Here is a 6,000-nt window from a genome sequence, read left to right as displayed (position 1 = left end):
TCTAAATGATTTTTAAGTAAGTAATCTACAGGCCCTCATATAGAACATACCACATTAAACTCAGCTTGGAATGCCAAATGTCTTTATAATTCAAATGTCTAATTTATTTTCAATATATACCTTGATTATAAATAGTTTGCTCTCCTCCAATGGTTTTATTGTTTTTTAATGATGGTTTTTTTTATTGTTTTTATACACTGCATGTTTTAATTGGGAATCACAAACCACCTTGGGCATGTGCTCCAGCATGGGAAAGGCGGGATATAAATCTTTCAAATAAATAAATTTCTAGTAATTCCCTCTCCATTTTTTTTGCAGTAGATCAGTCCATGCAAATAGTCAATATTCCATTTCTTGAAACCTATTATGCAATATAATATGGTATAACATCTTCAGATTTCAAGTTTCAATATTCTCAGCTATCAAAGGCTTGCTATACGTACTTAGAAGGGTGATGCATGTCTACCCAGAAGTAAGTTCCGCTAAGTAGAATGAGACTTACTCCCCAATAAATCTGTATAGCAGTGTTTCTCAAACTGTGGGTCAGGACCCACTAGGTGGGTTGCAAACCAATTTAAGGTGGGTCCCCATTCATTTCAATATTTTATTTTTAATATATTCGTCTTAATGCTACCCTGGTATGTGACTGCATTTGGGGAAATGTTACAAACCTGTACTTTTAACAAGCTACTATGTATATTCTTTTAACAATGGCAGTAAATGGAACTTACTCCTGGGTAAGTGTAGGTAGAATTGCAGCCTAGGATTGTTAAAAATTTTTCCTGCTTGATGAAGGCACTTCTGGTCATGACAGCATTTCCGGTGGGTTCTGAAAGATTCTCATTCTAAAAAGTGGGTCCCACTGCTAAATGTGTGAGAACCACTGGTGTATTGTATAGGATTGACTCATGAAAATGAAATAGATTCCTTTTCTCTGTTTAACATTTTAAAATAAATGCAATCATTATGAAGTAAAAAAAATTGTCAGATGATAACAGTCAAAAACAGATGAGTTTTACTGAAATTCTAAGTATAGCATGGGGGGGGGGGGTGACATATATCAGAGCATATATTTTGCATGCAGAAGGTCCCAGATTCAATCCTGGCATTTCCAGGAAGGACTGGGAAATGTTCCCATCTGCAATTTGGGAGGCCTGCATGTAAACACTACAGGTTGTCCCTTGTTATCCACTGGGGTTCTGTTCTGGATCCCCTTGTGGATAAAAAAAAATCCATGGTTAAAAAAAAGTGGAAAAATAGATTTAAAGACACACTGCCAAGTTTCTTGCCCCTCCGTTCCTCCTAACGGAATAAGGTCTTGCCTCAACATCTGCAGGGGTTTGATTCTGGAACTTCCTGCTAACATCATAATGTGTTAAATAAAAGCAGTTAAAAAAAAAAAGAAAAAAGTGTGTCTCTATACAGTTGTTTAAAAACAACATTTCTTAATGTTTTACAGCCGAATCCTAAGCTGCCTGGGGCGCTCGGCTATGGCAGCACCGAAAATGGCTGCCACCGCATCCTGTGCACTTAAGGCAGCCATCAGCAGCACCTCAGGAGAAGGGGACTCTCATCCCCTTCCCTCGGGTAACTGCAGTAGGCCCGCAATGGGGCTACTTGATTCACCACCAACAAAAAGGTTGGCAGTGAATCAAGTGCCTCCGTGTTAGGCGGTGAGCCCATCAGGGAGGCTTTGGATCCGGTGGAGCTTTGCTCCACTGGTCCCACCTCCCCCCCCCCCGCTCCCTCCCCTCCCCCGCACGCCTCCCCCCCCCCCCGCCCTCCTGCCTCCCTGTAACACCTCCTCCCCGCCCTCTCTTCACCCTCAGCCCGCCTCCCCCCTCCCCAGAATGTCTCCTCCCCACATCTCCCCATGCCTCTGCTTACCTCTCTGCAACTCGGTAGTATACACAATCACAGAGCGGCAGAGGTCAGGTGCTACCACTGGAGCTTGCCTGGCGGTAGGGTCCACAAACATGCTTTACAGCACACCGAGCCCAGGATTGGGCTTTTAGAGAGGCAGTAAGCAATTAGAAATGCAAAGGATCCCCTGCCTTTGCCTTGTTCAGTTGAAGAATGGAATGATCACTTGCATGATTGTCTCTCTACAACAGCAGTTTTTTAAGGTGTGATTTTAAAGGAATGCATTTTTCCCCTTCTCCAGGGATCAGCGCATCCCTTCTTATTTGTAGTGGCCATTTGTGTTGAGACAAATCTGTGTATAACAAGGCTGGACCTGTACTGAGTGAAACAGACCAACAGTCTGACTCTACAAGTCCGGCTTCCTAACTCTCAACTCCTTTGGGTATTGTATTGGAATCGCGGAAGATCTGGCGAGGAGGGAGGAAGTGGGGTCAGCAGTGGCTCCTTTAAGGCCTGGAGAGTCTGCAGAGCGTGTGCTGCACAGCTGCAGCCACTTGAAGGCAATAGGGCCCTCAGGCATAAAAGCACCTGAGGAAGGGAGAGGTGGGTGTGGGTAGTAGAAGGAGGAAAGGAGACTGGAGTAATGGCTGCTGGGACTGATTGGTGAATGGACTTTGGAGACTGCTGGAACAGACTGCTGGAGACACTGAGATTCATGTTTGGCTGCCATGCCCAAGGCCTGTTGAGGTCCAAAATGCTGCTATGGTGGTGGTAGGAGCTGCTGGCAGGAGAGGGAGGAAGGAAGACCTCTGCAGGTTAAACTGTTGAGCTGCCCTGGTGGTGGGGTCCAGCAGTGCTGCAAGGCAGAACTAGGCTCATTTTGGGGGAAAGAAGGGGAGCTAATTAGCTGAAAGTGGACATAATTCTCTAGGCAGAGCTTGGCCTTGGAATCTGGCAAAATGGGTCTTTCCACCTGTCCAGCACAACAGTGTATCAAAGCAGGAATAATGGAAGAGAATTTGGAAGCACTGAGATTGAGAGATGTATTTCTGACCACGTTATGTATATACCGCCTGACAAAGACCACTCAAGGTGGTGAAGAAATAAACTGCATATTTGTCTAGAGACGCAATATTTCTGAATGCTTTCCACACACTTCTGTTTTGTGAGCAAAAGCACCACTTCAAGAGGAGAGAGAAAAAAAGTCTTCCCATTATTCAAACCATCAAAGAGGATTTTGACGCAAGGCACCAGACTGAAGGGGCTATTTCTCCCATGACAGCTAGAGTGTGTGGTCTGAGAGAAGGCAGCTTTCAGACATGCTGTGGGAGGCAGCCAGCATTGTAGGATTGCAGAATTTACAGCGATACTCTACAGGGCCCTTTTGTATGAAGGAAGAATATATCTAAAGATCTAATCTATGTTTTGTCTGCACACATTCTTTGTAGCTTAAGTTGACACAGAGGGTCTAATCTTCATCCAGAGAGGCCCAAGTCAGTTCACTAATGCTCTGTTGGAAAGACAAAACTCTACAAGAGGATTGCAGTTTTGTGATCTGTACTTCTCACAAGTGTACAAATCTAGACACTATCCCAAGCAATGGGTTATTCATGCAACTGTTAGAAACATCTCACACACAGCTATTCTGCTTGAAAAGGTGCTGATTGAGATGAAAGATGCTTTTTCCCCTGCCATGTCTATGGTCCAAAATAATCTGAAATTTCTATCATACACTCATTTCCCATCCTTCCTCCAAGGAATTTAGTGTAGCATATACAGCCCTCCCCCTTCCCCATTTATCCTTAGGTGGAAAAAAAACCTTCTGGGAGTGAAGGGAATTCCACAAGCAGAACACCACCAATGAAAATATATATGGAGACAGTGAGCACTGAGACTGAAAATGGACTAGTATCCAAAATTATTTCTTAAAAAGGTGGGGGTGGCAGGGGAAGAGAATACCAGTTATTTTGAGGAGGTCTCCGTGACTTTCCCCCCACCTCAGGAGGTAGCATACGCCCTGTTGGCAGGGCTGCATCAGTGCTGGACAGTTGAATAGGATTGGCCCTTGTACTGAAGCGTAGCCAGAGGGGCAGCAGTGCGGTATGTACAGCAGACACCAGAGCCATTTGGGGCAGTACTGCCTGGGCCTGAGGCGGGCCACCTTGGGAGGAAGGGGTTCCTCAGGCATATGGGGCTCCTTAGGAGTAGGGGAGTGGAGGAAGTATGGCCACCAACTACTAGACTAACCAAAGAGAGACTGCTGAGGAGTGGGGAATTGAGATGGTGCTGCTGTAACTGAAAGAACTGTTGCTTGGAGAACTGGGGGGAGGAACCCTGCAGCCTTACAGGCAAGCCACCTACTAGTCACCTTTCTGCTGGTGCTGGGGGTCAGCAGTAGGTGTATATGCTGCTAGAACTAGCTGTGCTTGAATCAGGGGAGAGGCTGATTAGCTTGAAATAGTCATAGGTTATCTAGGCAAAGCTTGGACCTGGAATTTGGCAAAACAATGTGGCAGAGTCACTTCCTCAAGTGAAGTCCTGAGCCTCCGTCCTGCCTTGACTCAAGTGCCAAACAAGTCATAACAGGGACCATTGTGGCTTGTCCACAGGCATTTTTAGAGTCACCCTGACTCGAGTCTGAATCTTTTCAAAAAGCAATCCAAGCCATGGAAGCTGCAAAAAAAAGCAAATACACACAAAAGTGAGTCTTGACTCAAGTCTATTTGAATCTTTTCATTTTTAGGGTGAAAGTCTCGAGTCAGTGCCCAAGTTCTTGACATGCGTGTCAAGTCCGTATGAGTCGTGAAAAACATGTTTTCATATCTTGAATCTGAGTCATCTGACTTGCAGCCCATCCCTGCATTAGAGGTTATCAATGGCAACCAGTCATGATGGCTATGTGCTACCTCCTGTTTTAGCAGCACTGTGCCTCTGAATACCAATTGTAGGGGAGTAAGAAGTATCCCTCCTGCTTGGGAGCTTTCCAGCGGCAGCTACGAGCCATTACGAGAACAGGACATGACTAGATGGGTCTTTGGCCTGATCCAACAGGGCTGCCTTTATGTTTGCATGATCACTGATACCACCCATGGTGTGAGGCTTTATAATATATAGGCACTAAATATTAGCTCTGCAGCAGATTCTCTTTAGGCTGATTTTGTTGTCCTTGTTTGATGTCTTGTTTGATGTCTTTCCACGTGAGCAAGAAGGATGACTAACCCAAGAATGTCTTTGCTTTGGATAGTTTTGCACACTATTCTAAATGCAAATATTGGAGAACATCAAGTAAACAATGCTAAACAAATCAGCCTTCTCCTGAAACAGAAGCCACATTGTTTGCCCGCTAAGGAGTTGCTTGTTTTAAATCCTGTCTCATTTGACCAAATGTATGGAATTCTTTGTCAAAGTATGAAAGCTGCTGCAGACGCCCACAAAGAAAAGAGCGTTTTGTAGACGATTGCAATCCCTCCAGAAGTCACATGATTGGGTAATGCACTCGATTTTCCAAACAGGTAATCCAGAGGGCTGTGCTTCAGACCCTTAAGTGGCTTTAACGTAAACTCCTATTGCAGGAGAGTAGAGAGCAGATAAAAAGCTTCATTTGTCTTTGAAGCACTTGCTGAAAATCTACCCCTTTGTGCAGTGCAAACCTGTGCAAGGACTGCTAGTGGTGGTACCTTTTTGATGTTGGGAGAATGCTTGCCTTTCTGTGACAAGTCAATGGCCAGCTTTTCTTCTTCACAGGCAGAATGCAGGGCATTCAAGGAACATTCCAGCTCTTTCTGAAAGATAGCTAAGCCGAACTCAGTGGCCACTGAGCAGTGGGGTCAAAACCTGGACCGCGCCTTTGTTCTTGTACATAGCCTCAGCAAGTTGTGGTGGCCAGTCTGTTGACCAAAAGCACTTCAATGGGGTAACTGCTCTTTAGTTTATAAATGCCAGCAACAATGATTTCCTTAGGCTGAAGTTGTTGCCAATAGGGGAAAAAATGTTGGAACTTTTTTAAAACCAGGATACTGATAATGTATTCTTGTCATTGTTAGGGTGGGGCAAACATTTTTTTTTTGTCTATCTGTGTTTTTGCATGGATAGTGCATGGAGCCATTGTTGTTTTTTTAAACCTGCAAGTGTTAATGT

Source organism: Tiliqua scincoides, chromosome 3, assembly GCF_035046505.1.
Source record: "Tiliqua scincoides isolate rTilSci1 chromosome 3, rTilSci1.hap2, whole genome shotgun sequence".
Classification (NCBI taxonomy): Eukaryota; Metazoa; Chordata; class Lepidosauria; order Squamata; family Scincidae; genus Tiliqua; species Tiliqua scincoides.
This window is presented reverse-complemented; position numbering follows the sequence as displayed.